An 11,755-nucleotide genomic window follows, 5' to 3' on the forward strand; every position below is an offset into this window, starting at 1 on the left:
AAAAGAATACCGCACGAACTTATGCATCAACCCAATATTTTGTTTTTGTTAAACATAAAGTTACCAATAGTATAATTCAGGGGCGGATCCAGGACCGACTTCATGGGGGGAGGACGGTGGGTTGTCATACTGCTACTTTTAAGGGCTCCAAACTTTAGGATGGGTTTTATTTATATATATAAAATAAGAAAGTTTCCTCTTCTAGGGGGGCGATCACCCCGATCGCCCCCCTTGGATCTGAACCTGGTATAATTTCATCTCCAGTGGTGTACGCAAAATTTGATCAAGGGATATTCAAGTTTCCAACTACGTATGATTCAGGATTTTTGTATTTGGATCTTAATGTGGTAATTATTATTATTTTATTTTTTCATAAAATGAAGTTTAAGGGGAGGTTAAAAGCTGAAAAACCCTTTACGTTCGCATGTATACGTCTCTTGTTTCTTTTACTGTTTTATTTTTTTTAAGTTTGTTTCAGAAGAGACGAAAATTTGGATGATATAGCTCTGGCTAAAGACTTGATTATAATTTCTGTTGGCAAATTTTGGAAAATTACAAAATGATACAAAGGAGTGTGAAATATTAAAATTATGATAACTTTCTACATGAACCACTTACTCCAGAAACACCAATACGATACTCTGCAAACTTTACAAGAAGGCTTGATAACTTCCAATAAATTTATACGTGTTTTTACAAACTCACAATGATTTCATTGTCATATGATGACATATTCGGCGACTTACTTTTAAACTAAGAGTTTTCCTCAATAATTTATAGTAACTTATTTGAATACTGTACATAGTCTAGTGGTGGAGTTTTGAATTCATGTCCGTGTGGTCTCGAGTTCAATTCCCAACTGGTGCATCCACTGTTGGGAGGCAAACTGGGAAGTCACGTGAATAAAAGCCGTGACGGCCACTACTCGAAAGCTTTTGATACGGCGGTTAGCGATAGGGCAACGCGGGAGCTGACAGACCAATAGCTGACAGATGACGCGGGAGCGACTCAGCCCCTCAAATCGGGCAGTTACGCGAAGTGGTTCTTTGGTTCTTTTGGATTTATACAGGTATGAAACATATCACTTCTAGCTCTTGATGTTTTATCAAATGCTTTCATCCATTGTCGAATGGTACAGGATTTTCGTGAAGATGCAAACTGCTTATCGAAAGTTCCTAATCCACAACAGGAATGCATTTTTGCATGGAACACTACAACTCCATAAATGTTAAATTATCAGCTAAATACAAGCTGACTTTTTTTTTTTTTTTTTTTTTTTAAGAAAGAAACGTCTACAAGATGAATGTTTGATGTTCTGTTGACCAACGCTTCATGGAGACTGAAATTATGAGCTGGCTACTACGTCCCGGTCAACCTCAACAGTCTGTGCAGAATTGATCTAAAAAAAAAAAAAAAAAAAAAAAAAAAAAAAAAAAAAAAAAAAAAAAAATGAAGCAAAGCTTTCAGTTACGACAGTCGTGAATACTTCTTCCGGAGGTGAGAAAAAACATTTAAAGAAAATGTTAAAATGTAATTTGCATACTATTCATGCGCTGTGTTTCATAACTGTTATAAGCAAAACGCTTTGAGTTATAATTAAAGTCGGAAATAAAATTTCATATATAAAATAACCAGTGTGATGACACTTTTAATTTTTAAGTCATCATATGATAGATAGTAATTGCGAAAAATGGAGAAATTTAGGAGAAAATAATTTTGATTCCGTAATAAAATGTCAATTGGCCGAAACATTAGACGGAAAGCTATAAACAAGTATTCAATTAAATGGTAAAAGGAGATAACATTATTTTATTCTTTATTTTATCTGTGCTCTTGAAAGTTTATTTTCTTGTTTGTACTTGGCTAGTGCTTGTGCCTCTGATGTACGAGGTCTCATGTTCAATTTCTGCTATGAGAGAATTGATCACATCATATTCGTTCCGATCCCACCAGAAACTTTTAAGTCTCATCCTACATAACCTTGTTAGTGGCAATGGACATGCGTACAGATTAATCAATAAAAAAAAAAAAAAAATAAAATAAAAAAAAAAATAAAAAAAAAAAATAAAAAACTAGAGAAAATATATGAGGTATTAATAATCGTCATTAAACAATAACCATTGACCATGATGAGATTTCACTCAAAACTCGAACGTGATTTGAAACGTGAAACTCGAATGTATTGTAACATGCGTTCTAAATCCTGCTTTTGATATTCTCTTCTTTCAGAGAACAAATTTTTCAAATCGACAGTGTTGTCTTAATTAATTTCACATTGTACGAGCTTGCAGTTTGTAATCACAAGATTATAATGTTTACTACAGAAATTTGTTAAACATAATCTGGGAAGAATTTTGTCTGTTATACATGTAATGTAGAGCAAATCATTGTAATGTAAATAATTGTTAATATTGAATTAGTTATTCAGTATTTGCATTTTAAAAACCAAAGAAGATGTAAACAAAAGATGTTAAAATATTTGAATGACAATAAGTCCAAGTATGATTAATGTGATACCAAGAATCCGCTTATATGTTTCAAAAACGGAGATTTACTTAAATAGTGTTTTGGTATCTTAAGTTTAAATACAATAAAATTACACAAGGTTTCAATGAAGTATGGGATAATATGCTATTCCATTCTGTTTGACATTTGGGTTATTACAATATTCTTTGTATCCATATGTAGTGAAAATAATTGCATTCCTACGTTATTTTTACAATGACCCAAATTACTTGATGGATATACTACGTATTCAATCCAATATTATTATATGGAATAGAAGCCTACAAAAGGCAAAGCAACAATTCGAACCGTTCATACATGTGCAATTGTAACAAGATTCACAGCCACTTGTCTATGAGCGTTAAATGGTAAATATAATAAGTATTCAATCCGTTGAGTTGATTTTAGTTTAGCGTCCCTTTCAACAGCGAGGCTGTATGAAACGTGGACCTACTGATTAACGTGGAATCCGAACCACATGAGCTCCCGCCGTTAATTGAACCCGGGTATCCCACGCCAAACGCACGTACGCTAATCGCTTAGCCACGAGGGAGCTCAGTAATGTCTCCGATATTACTATTTGGAGAAGAAACCTATAAAAGGTAAAGCAATAATTCAAACCGTTCACACATTGGTAATTATATCTATAACAAAATTCAGAGCTGCTTCTTTAATAGTATACCAGCATGTTTGTGCGCAAGTTTGCTTAATGTATGGAACTCGAATTAACTAGAACTAGATTATGCTAGTGAAACAAGCTTTATAATGTATTGTAATATTAACGTTACTATACTGAAATATAGATATTGTTCTTCAAGAAGCGAACTAAGGAGCGAATACTATGATATGTACAGTCACGAACATTAATAAATGGAGGTTGGAGCCATAAGAAATAATGGCTTCAGCCTCCATTCATTAATGTTCGTGACTGTACAACTTCGAGCACATTTCGTTTGTTTATGATAGCAGTTCCTTTCTACTGTTTTAGGAGTTGAGACCTAGACTCCTTGCAATTTCTTTAGAATATTAAGAAAGACCGTAGGTTTGGTTCTAAATGGAACACAGTATAAAAATGCATATCAGTGCACAATGGAATCAATTTTTTTGTTACCTTTTTCATATTTCCTCTTCAAGATCTACATCTGAAACTTCTTTTAGAATTTAAAGGATTCACGCCCAGATATTGTAAATAACTCCTATGTTGTAAAAAAAATAATAATAAAAAAAAATAATTGTTAAATTGTTTATGTGCTTAAGCGTGGCGGACACATTTTATGCCTCTTTTCCCTACAACTTTGCTAATTGGTCCTTGATTCAATTGTGCTCTGAACTTTCCAAATTTCGCTATTAAATCTCTTGGGATTTTATGTATCTGGACATATCATCGTTTAATGTACGATAAACGAGCTATATTAATAACTGCATATTGGTCGTTCTTGCAATAGTGCCAGTGCAATAGTGCATGGGAGATGTAATCGATTAAGAAACTGATAGAAACTGATTCTTTTATATACATATCTTACTTACGATCTGATATCTCGTTTTGTAGTAATTGGTCCATATATTCCATTCCTTCTTTTTGGACTTCAATAAATGGAAATATATTGAAAACTAAATGGAATATTTCATGTTCTGTACAGATTTTTCAATACACTTTTCTTACTTTTCAAATAAGTGCAAAAATGGTGAATAAGTTATGAAGAATATAATCTAAGGATACAGTATTATTTTCACCACTATTCCTCTTTCGTACTCTACTCGTTAGTAGTGAAAAAGTGCTACAGCTACTGCCCTCTTTTCCAACTTCGGATTGAAATTTATCTAGCCTGAATACTAGTTAGCAGCTATAGTAGACTTTATGAGTTTGTTATTTTGACAGCTTCACGTACACTTAGTTGCAATCTCCCATGCGACGGAAAGAATTCCACATACATAATTACTCTCCCACAATCAGTGCCGTAACATATATTTTCTTCTAGGGGATTTCAAACGTTAATACGCGTCTTTGGATCCCCTAGAAAAAGTTATTTTTCTAGTTCTTGGGCCCCGTCTTTCCATCTTTCACTTCTCTTTCTCTGACTCGGAACCTGTGGGTCCTTCCGCACGGCAAGGTCAGCATAGCCGTTAATTACGCCCCTGGGCCCGTTCCATGCACGACAAATTAATTAAGGGCACAATATCGACAAATCTCATCTCAAAGCCAAACGAATAAATATTATTTCTGGGGTACCTAATAGTAGACATTTTTTACTGAAATGGACTCACGACTCATTTTTTGTTTTATTTTATCTTTTGTGTGTTGTTTCGTTTATGAAATGTAGTGAACCTGAATGACGCTTCATTTATAATTTCATGTTCGTATCGTATATGAAGTAAGAAAAGTTTGTCTTAAAGTGGTCCCCCACTCGAACGGCGGGGAGCTTTCCTGGGGGGCAGTTGCCTCTTGTCCCCTACAAGTTACGCCCATACCTACAATGCAGAAACACATAATGTGTCTGTCAAGCTAATTATGAAATATATGAAAAGTATACTTAGACGAACTTCTACCTTAATGTCATTTCTAGTTGCTGAGAAAATAGTTGAACGAAAAGTTATTCCGAATCGTTTTAAAAGACCACAGACGTAACTTCGGTACACAGCTACATAGATTGCCTTATTAAACAAAAATACCTCCAGTACATCTGTTCTGCGGTAATGATTTTTAGTTAATTTTCTCAACTCAACAGTACAGCTACCTTGATTCAAATAACATATAAGACATTTTCGTTTAGAGATAAAACTAAAGTGTACCAATGAACATTCAATGTTATGAGTTGAGATCAACGGTGAGTGAATTATCAGTTATAGTATACTTTTACCTTTATTAATGTATCCTTTTCCAATAAATCAATGTATTAGCTTTACAGTCAGGAAATAATAATTAAGAGCATGTGTGCCGACTACGTGGGTGCTACGGGGCTACAGTACCCACACAAATAATCTTGTTGGTGCGCCGCAGCCACAAGATTTTTAGTTCGATTGAAACAAAATATTTCTCACTTACCATTACCAAAAAATAATAAGCAACTAAAACATTCAGATGGAAGTTAAAATTTGTAACCTCTAAAAGATACGGTAACAGTTTGTTTCAAATGTGTTTGAGCAAAGGCAACCAAACAACACCAAACAACACACAACACTAATGTCTCTGTCCTAGCCAAATGCAGTCGCCACAATAAAAAAAAAAGTGGATCTATATTGTGAATAGAATCGAATATTTTCGGCTTGCATCACAACACGCCCTTTACGACAGTGTTCATAAAAGATTTTAACTAAAAGGAAATCAATCAAAAAATATCGAGATCCCCCTGAAAACATATAACACGTCCAGTCATTTATATGCACCCATATAAATTTTGGAAAGTTTGAGCCGTTGATTAAGAGATTTTATCACTAGAAAGAAGAAACAGAAAAATGGAACGTGTCTTTGATGAAAACAAAAGGTTAGGGAAGCTTAAATTCTTAAGTAAACATTAGATACATTTCACATATACACATGTCAGTAATGAACACTATAACTATTTACAGTTACGAAGAAGAGGTCTTATCAAGATATAAAACAGCTCTCCCAAGCGAGAGAAAAGTTTTAAAATTTCCATGTTGCCCACTAACCTATGTTTGAGGTGAAAAGAAGAAGATAACTATTTAAGTTTAAATTAATTAAGTTTTTATAACGCATGGAATATGAAACAAATTTAATTTAGGGAAACTAAAATATAAATTCCCTAACACTTTCTCCTGATTATTTTATATTGTATCTCTTCTTCTTCTTCTTCTTCTTTCCTTTTCTTTTAAAACTACAATTGCAGGAATTTTCCATTAATGTACTTGTAAACTTGGATCTCATTACACAATTCAATTAGAGAGAATAGCTTAAATTTTGCACACACAAATCATTCAGAATCGAAATTAAATACATTCGAAACTAAAATATGCACATTAAAATTCATTTAGTTTGCTTCAAAACTGTCTTTCTAGATTTAAATAACCTTTCGGACTTACTTGAGAAAAGGAGGAAAATAAAATAGAGGATCTGCATTTACAACAAAATTTTGAAACTATACGTAACAGTTTACCCCACCCGTACTCTGCCCACTCCGCCCAATAAGATTGCAATGTTTTGAAGCAATAATCATGGCGAATACAAAAATAGCCAATCAAACGATGGCGGAAACGAGAGTATCCAATCAGACGTGCCGATGCTCTTTTTTTTTTTTTTTTTTTTTTTTGGCTTCATTGATTTTATAGGATATAATATACCTGTGGGCAGATCCTCTATTTTATAACATCCTTGAAAATAAATAACAATTTGTTTGCAACTCTTACGCAGTAATTTAAAGAGATGGAAATGTGTTAATTGGTGATAATTACAAGTAAAAAAAATGAAGACTGAAATGGAACATTGAACAAAATGGTTGATTACAACAGAAATGCTAGATTAAACTATCGCAAGTTTTAAATCCTGAACAAGGTGAATCTGCGCTGTCTACACAGTGCATCATTCTGATATAATTCTGGTTCTCCTTCCGACATCCCCACTATATTTGTTTATTTCCCTTTACACTCACAAGTAAAGGACAAGACGACTTACAAAGGGAAAAAAATATAAATGTAGATTTTAATATATAGATGCTTGGCTGAGTTTGACCCAAAGTTGAAGAAGTAACTGGTGATGTCAAATGGAGTTTTTTTTTTTTTTTTTTAACCCTTATAAATCCATTTTCGTCCGAGTACGCCTCATTGCGATTCTTAAGGCCTTTGAAATTGTCAACATTCATTAGGTTTAGCAATTCAGATTTAAGAAAAATGCGTGCAATATCCGTCAACCTGCCGTAAGTAATTCCTCTACTGGTTGCCTAACAAAAGGATATGAACCATAGCTTCGGCCTTGCTACAATGTTAGTCTTACGGGCTCAGAACGGCCTATAAAATGTTGAATAGAATAGTAACGATACAGGTTTTGAAAATTTGAATGAGAACTCATAGGTGTACACAAAATTTGAAATAAACCAGTGAAAATAGCACGTTTCTAGAGCTTGTGGTTTTCGATATCTCATTGTAGGAAGAATGAAATGAAATTTTGGAGTTTTACGTTCCACAGTCATGCCAACCAGGCTTAAGGAGACGATGACGATGAGAAATGAACGAAATTGTGGAATAAAGAAAGTGGAAGGAAACGGGAGAACCCCGTGGAAACCCACGAACACGATGTTGGTCCAGCACAAAGTTCACTTGGCGGGGCTCGGATCGAACCCGGGACCCCAAGCACCAGAGGTGAACGCTCTAGCGCTGAGCCACCGCGGCCCCATTGTAGAAAATAATTGGCAACAAACACATAAACTTTTCTTGACCACAAACATAGAATTTTAATATATAGATGATCATATGTTCACAAATAAATGGTTTAATTTTCAAGATAATTAGAATGTCTGTTTCTTGACACAGCGAGATTTTTTGTCGGTTGCATGAAACGATAAGAGCATTTGTAATGTATGAGTACGGCTTGATGTATGAGTCACTCATCAACATAAATCTTGAACAAACGTTCTTCTTGGGTCATCAGCTGTAGATAAGACGGCATTTTGCTAAATGCGGCATTTAGAAGAGAATAACGGGTCATGAATGATTTTTCTGAGATTTACCAGATCTCCGAAAATATTATGTGTAGATTCTTGAAATTTTGTACAAATGTTCTCCTTGCAGTACAAGCTGTAATAGATACGAGAAATTGTTTCTATTTTTTTTTTTAATGAGGCTGCCTAAAAAGAGTTAAGAGAGTTTTAATGAGTTTCCTCGTTTACATATCCAAAACTATTGGCCGTAGGAACTTGAAATTTCGTATAAATGTTTTTCTTGTAGTTCTTAAACTCTGTAAATTTATGTAGTTCTTGTACTGTAAAATAAGTCGGTATTTCTTAATGCAACTCCTAATGAGGAATCACAGAGCTTTGAATGATTTTTGTTTCAAACACATCTCAGAAATTATTAGACGTAGAATGTTGACGTTCATTCGTTCATCAACAGATTTCTGAAACTATTAGACGCAAGACCTTGAAATTTCGTATGAACGTTCAAAGTGCAAATTACTCTAAGCTGCAAATAAGGTAAGGTTTTGAGACTTGCTTATCTTAAGGTGAAATAGGGATTAATTAGTTTTTTTTTTTATTTAGCAGATTTTTCAAACCAAAAGATGTACAATCATGAAATTCTGCATAAATATTTTCTTTGGACATTACGCTGTAAATAAGCAAAGATTTAGAGAATTGCATATTCTAAGAAGAATTGATGGAGGGCTTGAATGATTTTTTTCGTTAGCGGTACCTCCGAAACCTTTAATTGCATAACCTTGATATTTTGCATAAATATTCATCTTGCACCCTAGGATTCAAATAAGGAAAGGGTTTTAGAATTGCGTAACCTAAGGAGGGACCTTAAATAGTTTTATTTCTTTTTTGTGATCGCCAGATCTTTGGTTCTATCACGCGTAGAATCTTGAGACCGTGTATAAACATTCTCTTTACACACTGGGTTGCAAATAAAGCGATGCTTTTGGAATTCCTTACTCTCAGGGGAGATGGGAGACTTAGCCAGTCTTTTGCGTATTTGTGTCATCCACTTGCATTCAATATGGAAGACGAAGAGAAATGAAACACAGGGAGAGAAAGACATAAAAAGCATTATCTGCGGCAACGCACGGACATGTACGCTATTTTGATACTAATTAGGGGGTATACATTAAATTAACCAAAGTAGATAATTGTCAATTTATTTACACTAAAAATGTATGTAGTATATGTAGAACGTAAATTACATTTCCTGTAGTTTTAAGACTTAACATACAACCCTTTGAAACATCCTACAGTAAACTCTTATCTGAAAACGTATGTTTGTTTTGTACGTACTTTCCGTATAAGTGTTCGGAATGAAAGTACTTTCTGCTCAACAGACTAGAACTATATATATAGACGGTCAGGATCTTACATACAAATATACGTGTGCATAGTCCTGCCCCCGACCCCATTACGCAATTCTTCGAAAACAATTTCAATCGTTTGTACTTCGTTTGCTCCCATTTGCTCCGCAGTAGCTCCGTTTGCTCCCTTACCGTTCCCGAGAAAATGGAACCTTAAAGTGGGGGGGGGGGCAGAACAACGTCGTCCCAACCCCTCCACCCAACTAAAAATAATCGCTGAGGGGAACGAATGGTGGCATTCGTTTGTACTTCGTTTGCTCCAATTTGCTCCGCAGTAGCTCCGTTTGCTCCAATACCGTTCCCGAAAAAAATAGAAATTTAAAGTGGGGGGGGGCAGAACAACATGGTCCCAGCCCCCCACCCAATAGCAGAGAGAAACGGATGGTGACATTCGTTTGTACTTCGTTTGCTCCCATTTGCTCCGAAATTTCTCCGTTTGCTCCCCTACCGCTCCCGAAAAAATTGAGATTTAAACTGAGGGGCCAGAAAAAGGTTGTCCCAAACCTCCGAATTAAAAACAGTCACAGAAGGGGAACAGATGGTCGCATTGTTTTGCACTTCGTTTGTCTCTATTTACTTCGCAGTAGCTCCGTTTGCTCCCTTACCGTTCTCGAGAAAATGGATCCTTAAATTAGGAGGGGGGCAGAACAACGTCGTTCCAGCCCCCACCCAACTAAAAATAATCGCTGAGGGGAACGGATGGTGGTATTCATTTGTACTTCGTTTGCTTCCATTTGCTCCGCAGTTTCTCAATTAGCTCCCCTGCTGTTCCCAAGAAAATGGAACATTACACTGGTGGTTCAGGAAAACGTAGTCCCAGCACCTCGAATTGAAAATAATTTCAATGAGAAACGGATGGCGGCATTCGTTTATACTTTGCTTCGCGGTAGCTACGTTTACTCCCTTACCATTCCCGAGGAAATGGAACTTTAAAGTGGAGACTAGAACAAAATTGTCTCAGCATCCCACTCAAATAAACATAATGACATAGGGGAGCGGATGGTGGCATTATTTTGAAGCGGTTGGTGTGGAAATGTGATCCCAGTCCTCAACCTGCTGAAAATCGGTGAACAGTAGGGAAAAAAGTGAAACAATTCCAGAGCAATTCGGAGCAAAGCACGCAAACAATTACTTCTTACAACAATTTTTAGGAGTTTGAGGACTGGGATCACATTTCCAGACCAACCGCTTCAAAATTCCTCTTTCTTAACAACAATCAGAGTAGACGAGTACTCAGAGCAATTGTGGAGCAAATATGAATAAACGAGATATAACCAACATCCACTCCTCTCTGCGATTATATAAGTTGGGAGGGTGGCTGAAATCACGTGTTTGAGTTCTGTTTACTCGAGAACGCTAGGGAAGCAACCCAAGCAACTGCGAAGCAAATCGAAGCTAAAGAAGTACAAAATAATGGCACCATCCGCTCTCCTATGTTATTATTTTTATTTGAGTGGGATTGCAGGGACAATTTTGTTCTAGTCTCCACTTTAAAGTTCCATTTCCTCGGGAATGGTAGGGGAGTAAATGTTGCTGCCGCGAAACAAAGTACAAACGAATGCCACCATCCGTTCCTCATTGAAATTATTTTAAATTCGAGGTGCTGGGACTATGCTTTCCTGGGCCACCAGTTTAATGTTCCATTTTCTTGGGAAGTGCAGGTGAGCAAATTGAGAAACTGCGGAGCAAATGGAAGCAAATGAAGTAGAAGCTAATGCCATCATCCATTCCTCTCTACCATTGCGTGGGGGCCTAGGACCATATTGTTCTGGCTCCCCCAGTTTAAAATTCTATTTTCTCGCGAATGGGAGGGGAGCAACAGGACAAACTGCGGAGCAAATGAGAGCAAAGGAAGTACAAACGAATATGACCATGTCTTCCTCGCTGTGATTTTTTTTTTTTAATTCGAGGGGCTGGGATCACTTTTTTCTGGCCCCTCAAAGTTCCTGGGCTCCTTTTTTCTGGCCCCTCACAGCTTAATGTTCCATTTTCTTAGGAACGGTAAGGATGCAAACTTAGGAACTGCGGAGAAAGTGGGAGCAAATGAAGCACAAGCGAATGGCACAATCCATTCCTATCTGTTATTGATTGTGGGGCTGGAACATTGAGATAATATATAGACCTAGAGGTGCCCTTCCCTATGTCGCAGTGTTGATTCGAGCGAACTCTCGATTGTAGCGCTCGATTCGAGATATCCCTTCCCAAGATGGCGTATTCCGCAATTTACAGTCAGCTGAT

This window comes from Thermobia domestica, chromosome 11, assembly GCF_964235325.1.
Source record: "Thermobia domestica chromosome 11, izTheDome1.hap1.1, whole genome shotgun sequence".
Taxonomy (NCBI): domain Eukaryota; kingdom Metazoa; phylum Arthropoda; class Insecta; order Zygentoma; family Lepismatidae; genus Thermobia; species Thermobia domestica.